Source organism: Ostrinia furnacalis, unplaced genomic scaffold, assembly GCF_004193835.3.
Source record: "Ostrinia furnacalis isolate ACB-3 unplaced genomic scaffold, ASM419383v2 OfSCF1319, whole genome shotgun sequence".
Lineage (NCBI taxonomy): Eukaryota > Metazoa > Arthropoda > Insecta > Lepidoptera > Crambidae > Ostrinia > Ostrinia furnacalis.
In genome coordinates, this window is record NW_021131558.1 from 418,114 (window position 1) to 435,335 (window position 17,222).

The 17,222-nt window shown below is 34.7% G+C and overlaps 1 protein-coding gene across 1 annotated transcript in view; it reads left to right on the forward strand.

Moving 5' to 3' along the window:
• Nucleotides 1–4,575: 4,575 nt before the first annotated feature.
• mub (poly(rC)-binding protein mub) overlaps nt 4,576–17,222 on the forward strand; it is a 171,035-nt gene continuing 158,388 nt past the window's right edge. Inside the window, exon 1 of the mRNA XM_028303914.1 lies at nt 4,576–4,915. The gene's annotated coding sequence lies outside the window, so the exon portion shown is untranslated. The remainder of the gene's footprint in view (nt 4,916–17,222) is intronic.

Here is a 17,222-nt window from a genome sequence, read left to right on the forward strand (position 1 = left end):
CATGGCCGAAATCGGTCGGATGGATCATTTCATTCAATAACAGACAAATAAATTTAAACTTTGACATGATAAAAAATTGAAAAATTACGACGGTATTTTTTTTATTTCCTCTGAAGTAGGTATAATATACAACTCGAAGTATGCAAACAATATACTTTTAAAAATCTATTATACAATAAAATATAAAACAAGTAACAGCATGAAATAAATTAAAAACGAACAATAAAAATTGTGAGTTGATCTATTTGAATTTTGAAACTCTTGATTATTTACAAAACTGTCGCCAATTTCCCTGGTGGAGGCGCTAGTTCGACCGTTGAAGGGGTTTTTGAGTCGTAAAATATTCATTTATTTTTTTCAATTAAACTTTAATAAATTGCTCTTACTTAGCCATATTATTTTCTATTATACTAATAATATTTTAACGAGGAAAGATTTTATTTTTTGTATTGAATATGATCGGAAAAACTAGAAAGTTTAGAAAAAATCTTTCACTTTTAGAATTTTACATTATTTCTGATGAACATAGGCGGTACGAAATACGGGGTCAGCTGTAGGTATGTATTGAATTTATAGGTAGAGTACCACTAATAATTACTAATCTACTATTAACGTGAGACCTAAATTATTTTAGGGGACACCTCTTTTCTCCCCGATTGTACCAGATGTCTCCCACACTTTTCCCGTACAAGTCATCCATCAAACATTATCGTTATACTTACGGTGCATACATTATAATTATATTAGACGGGAGATTAGCGCTGTGTCTACGTTATACTGCGACTTGGTGTTTTGATACTTTTATAGTACTTTGATACAAATAACAAAAGATTACAGTCAATTTTAGTGTATTTAATCATCAATGAAACTAAGATTTTGTATATTCCAAACAAGCTCTGTGAATTATCAAGTCAAAGTTACAAATTTTAATTATTTTATTTCTCTTTATTACAAACAAAAACAAATTCAATCAAAGCAAAAAAAAAACCTAAATTCGCAAATTATATTTTGAGCCAATGTTATACTGATGGCTTTTTAGCTAGTTTCCCTTTTTGATGTGCTATGAATTTACCAGTGGGCAATCAAAATCAAAATATTTATTTGTATTAGGCACTTTACAGGACACAAACACGTCCCAAATATAGCTTGCCCTACCACCGCTTCGGGACAACATAATATGGGCTGGTGTTGAGAAGAAATGGCGGAAGAACCACATGGCCAATATAAAGTATCATTTCAGTTTGATCGTAGTATATCAATAATATTAGTAATAGCAGAGCCTCCAGCTACAATGACCAACAAACATACACGGACTACTTTGACAAAGTATAATGAGTACGCGAATTTATTCACTTTTCTTTCTACTCATAGCAACAATAAACATGAGTACAGAGCGTCTCAAATGGGTAGTGTAATGATCAATATAGTTTGCACAAAATTACTAATAGTCCCGTTAACCCCTGGTGGTAAGCTAAATTACACTCGGCGCTGGCTAGCCAGGGCTCCGATTACGCTAATTTTTAACGTCTCCAATACATACGCGCTTCTTCTCCTGTTGCGCTCCGTTTTTCATTCCAGCTGAGGTGAAAATTCGGTATCACGGTAATGGACGTACCTTCCTAGTATTTTTATTGTCACATGAGATATTTAGAGTACGCGCACACCGTTGATTTTTAGTTGGCCGATAGTTGTGCCCGATTTTAAATTGTATGAAGAATCGGCCAAATCGAATCGGCGTAGTGTGCGCACTCCCATACATGCCCATACTGATCAACTGCCCGACTAAACTATAGGCCGACGAAAAATCAACGGTGTGCGCCTACTCTTAGCCTTACGTTTATGTCTATGCTTCGTTTCAACTAGCTGTCAAAACGACACCGTGATTCGGATTTGTCGAAACAGCTGATATTCGTTCGTCATCCGAGCACGTTGAAGATGAAAATTTTTAGCGTAATCGGGGCCCAGTTCCTTTGCTTGAACTTGGCTTGACACGCTGCCGCGTGTCTAGTTAACCTTGTGTTACTGGTAGTTTCACTACAATAGTAGGTTGTCCAAATAAATAAATAGGACAGTAGCGGTGGGATTCGAACCACCGATCCTGAGTTTCGATTAAGCCAGTTTGACAGCATCACCGTCGCGTCGGGCTAAACATTTGTACCTAGTGTAATATATATGTCACCGTAAAATTGTGAATTCCGTCAGATTATAATCTGACGTAGTTAAATTACAATCTAACCTAACCTAACCCACTGTTAGTTTACAATCTAACGCGTTATATTATAAACTGACAGAGTTCACAATTTCACGTTGACATATACACTCGACATCAAATAAATCGCACCTCCCGCGACAAGCACTTTCAAACGTATGCATCGCCACTTCCCACCAATATTGGCACCATTTAAAAGCCTAGTTCTAAGCTTCATTTCATTAAAGGAAATGTTTTTACCCCAAAAATGTGTCTTTAGAAGGATCCAGAGTCACTTCTTCAAAAATCAAAATCAAAATCAAAAATATTTATTCAGTTTAGACCACAAGTGGCACTTATGAACGTCAATAGAAAATAATAAAAAAAGAAAAAGGTAGCCCTTATGGGGCACTTTACATGTCTCCTTATCTTTTGGGCCCTACCAGCGCTTCGAGACAAACATATGGCAAGTGCTGAGAAGAAACGCCGGAACAAACTCAGTCACCACTTATTGCCAGGAATTATCTAACGGTAAGAATAGTCAAATTTAAGTACATCAAATATGTGCAGACTGAACTGACCACGCATCCTTGTCATCAATATAGTCTCGAACCTTGTAGTACCCTTTGGACATAAGGGTATTTTTTATATGTATCTTAAATTTGTTTATTGGCAATTCGACAAGGTTGTGTGGTATTTTGTTAAATATGGTAATACATTTCCCCAAGAATGAATTACCTATCTTATGCAACCTAAATGAAAATTTTGAAGACTGTACTACTAGAATTTAAGTTTAATGTTTTGTTTTGTTTATTTAAAGCCTATTTTGTCATTTTAAAATTGATTATTTTGTTTTAAGATACTGGGCAATTACTGTGCTTTGATGTGGGCAATTAGTGTAAGTAATGGGCAATGACTGTACTTTTTGGAGGATTTTAAATTTATTTCAATATTTTCTAAGTTACGTAAGTTTTAACTAAAAACTGTTAATATTCTGTTTAACAGTTTATTGAGTTATAAGAAAAAAGTCATAAATGGTTGATAATTAAAATACTTTCTTTAATTTTTCATCTCATTGGTTTTGAAATCTTTAAGTGGGCAATAGCTATACGGTTTACCCTACTTAACATCAAGTGTGAGTGCGGTCAAAATATTTGTCTTATTTTGCATTAAAAAACCTTAAAAGTTACCTTAGTACCGTAAATCCCGCCAAAAGTGATACACTGTTGAAAAAGTACAAGATGTCAAAACAGGAATCAATCATTTTGTTGATGAAGTTACCTACTACCTTTTATTTTGACTATAATATGACCGCACCCTAAGAGCCCTTATATCCCTTATATCCTTGTAAATACTCGTGTTTGGTCGACAAGGCTCACCTAAATTAATCATAGCTTGATGGATTACTAACTATTCGGACCCTGTGTTGGATATTAGCTCTTTACAGAAACAGTTTAGGAAAGTTTCCCGTAGTTAAGTTATTTTCAGGATTACTTTGCGGCTTGCAAAGGTCGAGAGCGCCCACATTAATAAGGCATCAGTTACTAAATTGAAATGAGCGTTTTGTGTAAACAGTGATGTAAGTAGTGATACAATTTTGTTGCAAGTTAATGAGAATATGCGTTATTATTATTATTATTAAGGGTTAAAAGCATGATTATGTAGAAAACAAATGCTTATTTAACACACTTTTTTGTAAATTTTGAAAAAGTACTTATGTTTATTTTAAATACATAAGAATCCCTTTTGTTCTAGGAAATCAAGCCTAAAAAATTTCATTAAATTGAATAGCTTTTTTTTAGTTTTTTATTATTAAATAATATGTCGTGTGTGATGTTATAGAAAGAAAAGGTCTAGTAGGTATAAAATATTCGGTTAACTTTTGATCAAAACAAAATGTTTGTTTGGAATTTGCGATAACCTTTACACAAAGCCCGCGGAGTCTAAAAGCTCTTTCGAAGGACGAGAAAATTTCAGAGTGCACAATACAAGCCTGTAACGTTGCATAATATGGCGCGTGTTCAGCCAAAGTATTCGTTATGGTATTTGCTACACCTAGCCAACGGGGGCATATGTTTTTCGATATGACGCCGAACGTCAGGTGTTCATCTGGTGACCTAAATGTGGAAAAGTTATTTTAACGCGTCGGCGTTAGGTATCAAATGGGAATGGTGAGGTGAGGGTTATTTGTGTCATTCTCGAATTGTGGATGGGAGAGCCCTCCCTCTCGGCGAGAGCGTCGGCAGCGGTGGAGAGCACTTGAGACTCTCGCGAGCAGATCCGAGCGGCGATATTCGCGAGCGAGGGTCTTCACTCGCTGCATCCCTCTTGCTCGCGAGAGCGCGCGGGCGGGAGGCGAGCGGCCGGCTTCACTCACGTCGCTTCGGTCTCCCGGATTGTATGTCCGCACCTCTCCTCTCCGCGACGTACGAACCCGAACCCCACCGGTACAACTTAAGCGTGCCGCGTCCGACGCGTTTATAAAAACATATCCCTTACTAGTATTATTCTCTTAACTCCCCTACCGTACCTGCTTTTCGTCGTAAGTAAGGCTCTTCTCGGTATTTAGGAATTTTAAAACTTTCTTAGTGTTGTAGTTTTAAGACTTTTCACGTGGCTTGGTGCGATTGAACTTTGAAGGTCGATGCGATAACGGATTGTCCGGATTGAAGACGGTTAGTGTCACGCCGGTCCTGCAGACGATTCCGTTGCACTTCCGCGATTCAGGTGAGTTTAAGCTAATTTTATATTAAAAGCTTCGAGAACTTTGCAACTTTTAACTGTCCCAAATATTTTTAACTTCGTTTTAGCGCGAAAAAAGTACATTTCAAGCGAGGCTCAAGTTTGAATGGAGCAGAAGTTTAGTAATTACAAAATGTCAACAAATCGTTAGACATGGAATTGAGTTTTAAGCTTTGGATGCGGCATGAGAAGCGAACAAAGAAGACTTTTTGCGGACTATTTCAGAATGTTTTGATTTTTTCGAAGAAAATTGAAAATACTTTGTAACAAAGTTGATTTTATTTGCATCCACATCGTTAAATTAATGACAATGAGCCAAGTTGTTGTTTAAGCATCGTAACGTAAATGATGGCTTCCTAATTAGCTCTCGGGGTGGAAGGGATGAGATTATTGGGGCTCTCAGCCATTATTTCCTTTTGCAACGCTTCCTATTGTACAGCTGTATTACTTCCTGCTGTTGGGAAATATTTGTCGCTAATAATTTTATGGGGGACTTTTCATTAGCATTACCATTATGAGTTAATTATTTCGTTAATTTGTGTTATTAAACTTGAATCAAACTTTGATACTACAGTCAGAATTTTAATGTTGATGACTCTATAAGACGAGGGTAGTGCTATGGTTTATTTTTGTGACTTTGTGTAGTAGACTGTATTGCAGAGAAACTCTTGGCAGCTTCCAGTAAACTTTGCATCAAATTATAGATTGGGTCCGTTTTTTAATTTGCCATTCCTGTAATTAAGTATTCAGTTATGTTAAGGCCATCTTCTATTTTAATGTGAAAATGTGATGGTACTAAATAAAATATAATGCTGTATTTTATTCTATTATTTAGAATACGACTCACAATACTGGCTGTAAAGAAAATGCACTCGGCACAAAAGTATTCAGTGCCGTATAAAATCGAGGAATAAAATACATCACAAACTTTCTCCTCCTTGGCTCTTTTAGCTTAAATTATATACGCTCGGGGCGTAAAAATGGAGACATATACCACTATTGGGTTCCAGGGAGTTGCTTCCAACTGATGCTAACAAATGATGCGGGTTGAAATATTTGCATTATGTTCTATGACATGTTGAAGAATTTTCAGACACAATTATGTCCCCAATTCAAGAATTTTATAGTAACAAATAAATGGGTGTCATTTCATTTTAAATGAAATTACATATTTTCTAATTAGGACCTTTGGATAAACAAACACACTTTTAAATTACATAAATTTTCTAATTAGGATCTATGAATAAACAAACACACTTTTAACTCGTTTTACCATACCTATTACATTAAAAGATTCGAGTAATGGCATGACTTTTATTCTTACAAAGCACACAAATCATTTATCTAGTGGCAAAAAACGTTTTAGTATACAAAAGAAAAATTAATTATCAAAAGATATTAAGTAAGGTCATATTTAAGAATACAAGTAGCGATACACCAAATAGTACCCATAACTTTTCCCGTCGAATATCTATTCGTTCAGGCGAGCATATTCCCATTCTGCTCTCTGAAAGCATTCAATACAATCTATTACCTACACGATGAAAGAAAAATTACAAGATCATGACATAGGTTTTACTTCCGAAAGGCGCCCGAAGACGGTAACATAAATTATATTCTCCGAACCTAATGTTTTGTGAGATTTTCGCTCACCTTTTTTCCTTTTATACTTAGTATAATATATAAATTATATATCTATTTGTTTGTATTTTTTTCTCCTATTAATGCTGATGAAAAACTTTTTTTTACAAAACAAAACAATTCGTTTATTTTAACTCGTGAACTGTACCAATCAATTTGGTAAAACAATATTTATCCATTTAGCTATAATATGTTTTTTCACTTTGCATAATCTTTTCCTTATAAACGGCACAAAAATATACCTACCCCTAAATCACTTGAAATACCAACTTAACTTTGCACCTGGGGTAAATAGGGAAGCATTATACACACACGCAAAGTTATGTTGGCAAATATAGTACGCAGATAAGCGTTTGGCAACCCATAACGCGTAGGATGTTTTCGAACGGCTCAAGTATAAACTTTCTTGTGATAAGATAACAAAAATATCATTTTTTTTCCTCCATTAACGTTTACCATGCATTACTCGTAGAAACATCACACAGATCAAACAGAGAATGGGCAGCAGCGCTCTCTGAAAAACATCAATCTTTTAAACTGCGATCTCCAACCCGCCTGCCAAGCGTGGAGATTATGGCAAAACCCTCCACTATAGTGGAGGAGGCTCATAGTCCAGCAGTGGACTGTAAAGGGCTGTTGATGATGACGATGACTCGTAGAAAGTTTACGGTAGTTGTTCTTTAAGGCAATAGATATCAGCACTGCATCTGATGTTAAGTGCAGATGCAGTCTAGGAATGGTGTTCAGACCATTCAAGTTTATTCAGATAAGAATATCTATTAGTAATGGTAATAATAATTATAATAAAGAGGACACCCCACACATAAGTTTACTTTTCGATAGTCGAAGGGTGCTAGTTAAATGAGGTCAATTCCAGAGCATTTCACATAATTCTACATGCCAGTTAGGCAAGTGCCTAACATAACACACACAAAATTGTGTAAAGACGATAATTAAATAAAAAGGATTGACGATATATCTGGGATTGGCCATGGATTGCCATTTGAAATTTGAAAACCACATCATTGATTGTGCTAGAAGTAGTTTTTACCGTTTGAAACTTCTATACAAACTAAGACCATATTTAAGTGAGAAGATTCGAATTGCTCTTTGTGAATCACTGGTTCTCAGCAAGTTTAACTACTGCGATACTGTTTATGGTCCATGTATTTTGACAAAATCAGCTAAACTTATTCAAAGAGTGCAAAATGCCTGCGCTAGGTTTTGTTTCACGATTCCACCTCGTACACATGTTACGCCATTCCTCAATGCTGGAGACATGTTGAAGATGGATGCGCGTAGGAAGCTTCATCTCGCTACTATGATGTTTGGTATTCTGAGTAAGGCCAAGCCAAAGTACCTTTTCTCGAAGCTGGAGTGGGCACGTGAGCTGAGCCGATATCCCAGAAGAGAATGTACCCATGTCTTTAACACTCCCAAACATCATACTGCGGCTTTTAGAGGCTCCTTCAGGTTTGCTGCTTCTAAATGTTGGAATGACCTGCCTCCTCCTTTGCGTGCCCTACAAGTAAAAACCACCTTTAGAAATAAACTTAAAAAACACCTTATTATTTTACAAAAGGTCATTGAAAAATCCTACCTTAAATGTACGCACGGCATGCCTGGGGGCGGGTCCACTTCCACCACTAGCCACATCTGAATTTCTCCAACTCCTAGTGTGCGGTCCTCAATTATTTGGCACCGTTAGTTTTGGACATGGTTTTTATTTTATTTTATTTTATTTCTTTTGCTATTGTTTGTATGTGGGTACTCAGTGTATTCTTTTTTGTTCTGAAATTGTAAATTTATTGTAGGTTATCCTTTGCTCATGTTAAATGTTAATGTTATTGATGGTAATTTCTTATTAATTTCCCTTATTTTAATTGTATAATGCATGATTACGTATATGATTGTTGATTGATTTACGATGCGGGATGTTAGGCACTCACCTTCTGTTACGTATTACGATTGTAGTGCTGCGGATCGGATTGCTCCTAATATAGTTTTAATATTTGGCACTCATTTCTCAAGCAAATTTCATAAATCTGCTCACATTTAATAATTTACGTGGCAATTTCTCACAGGTCGTGCACATGTCGATCCACTGACAGTTCTTTTTTTTTACTCTTTCAATCTTTTTTCTGACATTGACATTGCATAACTAACTTGTGACTTTATGGTTATGGCCACATGTAAATAATGGTGTTTATTAATTTAATTATTGTAATTTGTATTTTTTTTTCTTTTTATTATTATTTTAATTCTTATTTTAATTTTCATTATATTGAAATGTGTTTGATTTAATTAGGTAATCATTAATTTTTAATTTGAGTGTTTGAAAGTCAATAATTTTAATTTTAATTTTAAATAAATGTTTTGGTTATTTAATTGAATAATTAAAATCTAATTTTAATGGAATTGAATTTCAATGTAAATTTAATTGTTGTGGTGTTTTTTGTTTGTTTACTCTTGTATGATTGCCCTGTTTTTCTTCTTCTTTTCCTGTACATTGCGCCCCCCTGCTGACAACAGAGGGCCCCCGCTGAAAATCAGTTTCGAGACAAGCCCTGGCGCGGTCTTGATGTATGCTGAGCGGGTGCCTTTTTGTCAGAGGGGCTCAAGCAGCTATCTGTACATTAATTTGTGTATCTCCTTCATTGTGTATGTATGTTTTTCCTGCTTGTATGTCTTTCTTTCAAATAAAAATTATTCTATTCTATTCTATTCTATATAAAAATATGGATAAAGGATCATGCAGATCTTGCTCTACAATGGTGCAAAAAATACCTTAATGAAAAGATCATTTATTTTCGTGCTTTTGCATTGTGTAATACGACCGAGCATTTGTCTATCAACATTTGTCTATAATATTATCTAAACATTAATTTGCATTCATAATATGTTCAGTGTATCTAAGTACACCTACTATTTACCTAATGTCCCAGGTTAGACTCAAACAATTCCTTCTCATTAACAAAATTAAAGGACAGATTATGTTTTAGCACAGAAGTTGGCTTTTACCAAGTTGCCAAATGAATGCGTACCTCCGCAGTACGTAATGGAACGAGACTTGTTTTTCATTCTGCTCCCCATAGAGCAATAAGCGTCCCAACTTATTTCATATACGTGTTATAATACTCTGGACTCTGACGTTAACCCCGCTTCGATTGCAAGCACTACTTTTCCTTTGCTCACGTTTATTTAGTAAGTTACGACCTTTGCTGGCGAGCTGAATTTTGTTCAGGTGCGACGATAGCTTTATAAATGTCTGGTCCAGTTAAGACTTTAGAGATACTAACTTTTGCTGTTAGATCTAAGATTAAATAATACTTATCATGTTATGTTAATTGAACTACGCGTTAAAGTGATAAAATAATAACTATCAGAGTATATGTTACAGGAAATGTATGAAATCCGTCATTGTATACAATTCCTAGGAATTGTGTATAAGTCCTAAAATCACCCGGAAATGTGTGATGTAAATTATATTAGTACACATTTCCTAGGAAAATTACACATTTCCTAAACAGCAATCGGAAATGTAATTAAGATTATTTTTTTACACAAAATTATTTTTATTACGCCACTTTTTGTTCTGCGAAAATTAAATGGCGCTACCGCGCCGCGCGCGGCAGCTGTGTATGTGTAAGGTCGCAAGTCTAACCTAACCTAACCGAGACTTTGTTATCCAGCTACAGGAGTACTAAAACCTTCATGCCAATAATAGTTTAATAAAAGAGATGTTAAAATTAGGGATTTCCAATACTTCAACGTAATATGCGTGATGCCGGTATGAGAAAGGTATGCCAATAAATTTCAGGCAAATATTTTTTTCGACCAAAGTATATAGATAGAGCGAAAACAACTGTCAGGCTAAACAATAATAATTATGAGTTAAGAGTACCTATCGGCCAATGTGATTGTGCTAAATAAATTTTAGGCGTACCGAGGGGCACCCGATCACGCGACCGCGGTTAAGCCGCTTAATTTTATACATTTCCTAACACAATATTGGAATTCTATAAAATTCCTAGGAAAAGTATATATTTCCTAGGATATGTGCGTATTAAAAAATCTCTGAAGCAATATTTTATACATTTCCTAAATAGCTTCGGAATTGTATACATTTCCTAGGAATAGTATACAATTCCTAGAATTCATACATTTCCTGTAACATATATGTATACGGAAAATTGATAATAATCTATTATGTTATGTAAAACTTAATTCCTTACTTTCTTTATGTTTTATTTAAATGAATCAATTTGTAAATCCATATTCTCATTGCTTTTTGTGGCAAATCGAATAATCGATATAATTGGAAAATAATGACAAAGCAAAACAGCAAACGAATACGCGGAGAACAATAAACTAAAAGCAATCGAATTCAACCTGCAATCTAGATTCAGCGATTTGCTAAAAAACATGTTTACGTTTATGACTTTTGCAAACACAAATAAATCATCTGTAGAGTCATTCAGATGCAATATCGTTCAATATTGCCGTTGCCGTATTTCCTCTTTATCGATATTAAATTCTTATAACAGAAATCTAAAAGGCCGATCTGATGAGAGCCTAATAAATTTCATTTATCGCGCCACTGCTCTGGAGCCTACAGAATTCATCATGGACGCGAAGTGTTTTGTATTATGTACTTTCATTTTCTTATTAATGGATTTTTGACAATAGTCTGTTTACAGTGATTTGATTTTTTAACAATAAAAACTCAAAATGGATTTTAGTTTAGTAATAAATAATATACTCTTAGGTACCTAATTAGGCTGTAAATTATGGTAATAGATTTTTCTGCAACGAACTCTCATTTTTTAGTAGGTACTTACCTAATGTTATTAAAGATTTATCATGATATGTGGTTAAGTGAGTTGAGACAATACAAAATCTAACACCAGATAAGATTGAGATTTAACAAAATAAAAATGTAAGGAGCATTCTTCAATTCCGGAAAACGCAGCGTGGGACGTCCACCCACAAGATGGACCGACGACATCATAAAGGTAACAGGAAAGCGCTGAACGCAAGCCGCTATCAACCGGGTAACATGGAAAGCATTGGGGGAGGCCTATGTTCAGCAGCAGACGTCCTGTGGCTGAGATGATGAAGATGATGATGATGATGATTCTTCAATTTATCTTTCATGATAATCGAACTTTTAAACTGAAGAACACTGTTATCAAATTAACATTCCAAACACACCTTGAAAGCGGTGTAATGTCACTTAATGCGAAAACAAGATATTTAAACACAGTCGGGCTAGCATTAGGACTTACGCCGCCAACAGGACGCGTAGCCGCGAACTTGCAATGTCATGGCTCGCGTAACTGGTATGTCTAGTTGCATCCACAACACAACCTAGGTAGAACAGCCAGGATAAAATATTCCTATTTGGCATGCATGCATAACAAAAATATTCCTTGTTTAAGAGCCCCTTGTTTTGTTTATTATAGCGGCAGTAAAAGAAATAAGTACACGTCATGATTCCATGTCAATTTACCTAATAAGTAGAACGACAAAAAGACTGCTGAAAGACAACAGACATCGTAGGCATGGATTTGGCTCTTCGGGTTTGGAACCTGAAAATTGATTTTCAGGGTGTTCTCCAATCTCACTGTTAATAATTTATCAGAAAAATCAAATTACTTTCTTCGTAACGTCACAGTTAAATGTTTTCTATACTAAAGCAGTAAATGAAATGGTCTGGCTGTTACATCTTCACTGTGCCGGCGGTGAAACTCTGCACCGTGGAACGAAAGCCCGCCATGGACTAGCTCAGATTAGTTTTTACTTGATGTCGCGAACCCGTTGCGATGCGTCGTACCGACAGCATTTCAATATGGGGTTCTATTCTTTCAAAATAAATAAAATGAAAAAAAAAACCCGAGTTGGAATCTCTGTAAAAAACTGTAGGAAAAAGATTACAATTTAATACGGTGCTACGAGGGCTGCACTAAAAGTATCGGGAATGGAATATTTCCACTGTTCCAGTCATATTAAAATCTATTTAATTGCAAAGTCCAGGGTTTTAAAAATCGTATACCATTTATTTATTTAAAAAAAGATTCTCGGTCGTATCACAAGGTCTTGTCAAACTTGTTTAGTCGTTGAGAAAATGGAATTGACTCGAGAAAATTCAAGAGCGATGATTTATTATGACTTTTGAAGTGGTTTAACACAAAAACAGTGTGTTGACCGGATGATTTCTGCATTTGGTAATGAAGCCCCATCCAAAACCACAATTTATCGCTCATATTTTTGATCAAAATTTATAAAAAAATAGGGGAAGGGGTAGTTTTTTGGGTGGTAAATAATTTACCATTATCCATTCATGACTACAAATTATTCAATGTTGGTGGTAAAATAGTTACCATTGTCCGTTTTGGTTTATTTTTGGTTCTTGACTAGTGACTTCCTCTAGGTTCTACCTATATTTTATTAAATATTTTGGGAATGAAATAAATTTATTATTTTTATAAAACAATATATTTATTAATATTAGTTATTATGCTTACAATTATTATGCTTACCTTGAGTCTGACACTAACAATTCACTAATTACGTAAAGTCAAAACGTTACGTAAACAGTTATCAAAATAACTTAAAATTTCTCCAAATATTTATTTAGTTTTATTTGTTCACATACAAAAAACAACAGTTTTTTTATATATCAACAAACTTTTGTCAAGGCGGGATCGGACAATGGTAAACTATTTACCACTTCTTTAAAATGTCTAAATTATATGAATAAATCAATAGCAGACACTGCCTATAAGTGAGATTATACAATAAATCTTATAGTTTAGGAATTTGAATCGAAAAAACACTTATCAGAATTTTCGTTGAACAAAGTTTCAAAAATACCAAAAATGCGCGCTAAAAACATGAAATTTTTCACACCAAAACCGTTTGGTTGACTTTGACATTACCTGACAGTGACAAATGACGTTGAAAAGTAGTAATATGGCCTAGATAAGTTAAAAAATATATTCAAAAATATAAATAAGTGACCACGATATCTTTAAGTATTACCATATCGAAAATTAGGATCCTTTTTTAAAAGTAAACAAAGTGGTAATATATCTACCTTTATTTGAATAAGGGTTAAAAAACTATTACTAAAAATATTATTTTTACCATGATTCTATAAAGTTTTTCGGTTTCATAATTTTATTTTAATTATAAGGTACAACCTAAGTATAATTTGTCCTTAGTTCCTTTCATTACTTCGTTTGGCGTGTGCCTCATATACAATTACTTTGCATGGCTAACTAAAACACAATTAATAAATTAATGTTGCAATTAATATTTGCTAAACCATATTATTCTATCTAGTGGAAAGACTCGTTGGTGCTTGGTATATTGAATGTCGTTGAAAAGCTTTGTTTCAGACTCTAAAAGACTAATTAATTAGAACAGTCTTGGTAAGTAAAACACTACTATAAAATAGAATTTCCATTCCAGCGCAAGCAAAACGCTCGTAAACGCTTTTATTATTTACACAACGTAAAGTTTCAAATGCATTTAGTTTTGCATCGATAATTTAAGCGTATCTGGTTCGTAAAAATGGCAATAATACGTAATGGGAAAATTTTATGAACGATAAAGGCTAGTCAGATTTAGTACTCTACTTGACGACAACGCATAGAAATTGTTTAAAATGGCAATAAAAATTTTCAATAAAGTTTACTTTCTTACGCTAATAAATAAGCTGGAGGAATTTGTTCTCATTAAAAAAATAACACACACGCAACGCTTTTTATAGCTCAATGACACAACGTTCCTTTTTTGAATTTGAAAATTAAAAAAACAAAAAGTCATTGTTCTTTCTTTTGTGTACGAGTTTATTATCTTTTTACGATTCTTACTGGCCAGTATTTAATTTCGGTCCCCAACACATTTTTGTACTAAAACTTGTTATGAAAAAAAAGATAAAGAGCTGTTGTCACTTGAAACTGCTAATAAGTACCTACTGGTCAAAAGAGTTTCAACTTCTTAAAAAAAACAAATGTCCTTTTTTGCGGCCAGTATGTAACTGTTGGCGTAACTCGTGTGTATCATAGTGTCAACAACCCGACAGGCCTTAGCCTCACTCCCGCTGGTTCAGGATCGCGAGCATAATCCTAGCGGGACCTTATTTGCGGATTACCTACTCGACAGGTACAGTCAGCATCGAAGTATCATTTAAAGTCACAGTCAAGCTTTCGCACTAACGCGTTATAACGGTGCGAATTCATACATTAATAAGTGCGATAATTTTTTGTTGGTCACTGTACTAAGCTTGGAAGATGTGGAATTATGGTGTCTTGTTTATGGAATTAATGTCTTTAGCAATTAGTGTTTAAAGTTTATTTTAACGATCGATTGAACTTATTAGCCTATTAAAGGAAGATTAAATATTATAATAATATGATAAATCTAACCAATTAGACTGACTACTAGGAACATTACTTAACGTTTCTACGCAAATTACCTTAATTAACTTCTAAGCCTCTTAACGGCAATGTATATGTCGCGACAATAACAATGTTTAGTTAGTGTTTCGTGTACCTAATCTGCTGTTGTCTCTTTCATTAATACTATTGTTCTAACCAGTGCGAAAGAGATGGAAATGAATTGAAATTGTTAACCTATTTCGGCTGATGGCTTAAACACTAAAGTAGTCAGCGCAAAGACTATACAATTTTATTGCAAATTCGGACGTATTAGAACTGAATAAGAGCCACAATGGTTAGCTTTAGATGCGGTATACAGGGTGGTAAATTATGCATCGGTGTAAGACAAAACGTCTGTTTATTCGACGTAATATCGCGAATAGGCCCCCGGCAGGATTATATCCGTGGCTGAACCTGTCAGGTAGCTCGGGGTTGTTGACAGTGTTGTTGATAGTATCATAGTGTCAACTTGACACTATGATACTAGTACATTCGATAACATGAGTTCTATGAGAGCTAGGACCTTAGACCTACTCTGCACAATGAGAGAATATTTTTTTTAAAATGTTAATTTGTATTTATTCCAGATTTTAGGTAGGTACTTAATTTAATGTGAACGGGCATAATATTTACAGCTGCAGTTACAGGATTTTAGCGTGGTGAACAAAAGCAGTTAATGTTTTTTTAGCATATTTTTTTTTATTTTCAGTTTCAGTGATCAAATCAATAAAATTCATAAACGATTTACCTACATTCTATTTTACCAAATTATCTGCAAGAAAATTACATTTATGTTCAACGTTCATTCATTGCTTTAACAATCTAACAAAAGCATAAGCAAATTGCGTCCGTATCAATATAAAGCTATACATACGAATTCCATTTCGGCAATTAACTCCAACATGCACTAGAATCGCATAGCATCATTAATAGATGAGCTGGAGTGCAAGGTCATTGTTCTTTCTTTTGTGTACGAGTTTATTATCTTTTTACGATTCTTACTGGCCAGTATTTAATTTCGGTCCCCAACACGTCATTTTTGTACTGAAACTTGTTATGAAAAAAAAAAAGATAGTGAGTTATGTCACTTGAAACTGCCAAGTAGGTACCTACTGGTCAAAAGAGTTTCAACTTCTTAAAAAAAACAAATGTCCTTTTTTGCGGCCAGTATGTAACTGTTGGCGTAACTCGTGTATTATAGTGTCAACAACCCGACAGGCCTTAGCCCCACTCCCGCTGGTTCAGGATCGCGAGCATAATCCTAGCGGGACCTTATTTGCGGATTACCTACTCGACAGGTACAGTCAGCATCGAAGTATCATTTAAAGTCACAGTCAAGCTTTTGCACTAACGCGTTATAACGGTGCGAATTCATACATTAATAAGTGTGACTTTTTTTGTTAATCAGTGTACTAAGCTTGGAAGATGTAGAATTATGGTGTTTTGTTTATGGATTAATGTCTTTAGCAATTAGTGGTTAAAGTTTATTTTCTAAGAATTAATTTGAACGATCCATTGAACTTATTAGCCTATTAAAGGAAGGTGAAATATTAATGATAAATCTAACCAATTAGACTGACTACTAGGAACATTACTTAACGTTTCTACGCAAATTACCTTAATTAACTTCTAAGCCTCTTAACGGCAATGTATATGTCGCGACAATAACAATGTTTAGTTAGTGTTTCGTGTACCTAATCTGCTGTTGTCTCTTTCATTAATACTATTGTTCTAACCAGTGCGAAAGAGATGGAAATGAATTGAAATTGTTAACCTATTTCGGCTGATGGCTTAAACACTACAGTAGTCAGCGCAAAGACTATACAATTTAATTGCAAAATCGGATTAGACGTATTAGAACTGAATAAGAGCCACAATGGTTCGCTTTAGATGCGGTATACAGGGTGGTAAATTATGCATCGGTGTAAGACAGAACGTCTGTTTATTCGACGTAATATCGCGAATAGGCCCCCGGCAGGATTATATCCGTGGCTGAACCTGTCAGGTAGCTCGGGGTTGTTGACAGTGTTGTTGATAGTATCATAGTGTCAACTTGACACTATGATACTAGTACATTCGATAACATGAGTTCTATGAGAGCTAGGACCTTAGACCTACTCTGCACAATGAGAGAATATTTTTTTTAAAATGTTAATTTGTATTTATTCCAGATTTTAGGTAGGTACTTAATTTAATGTGAACGG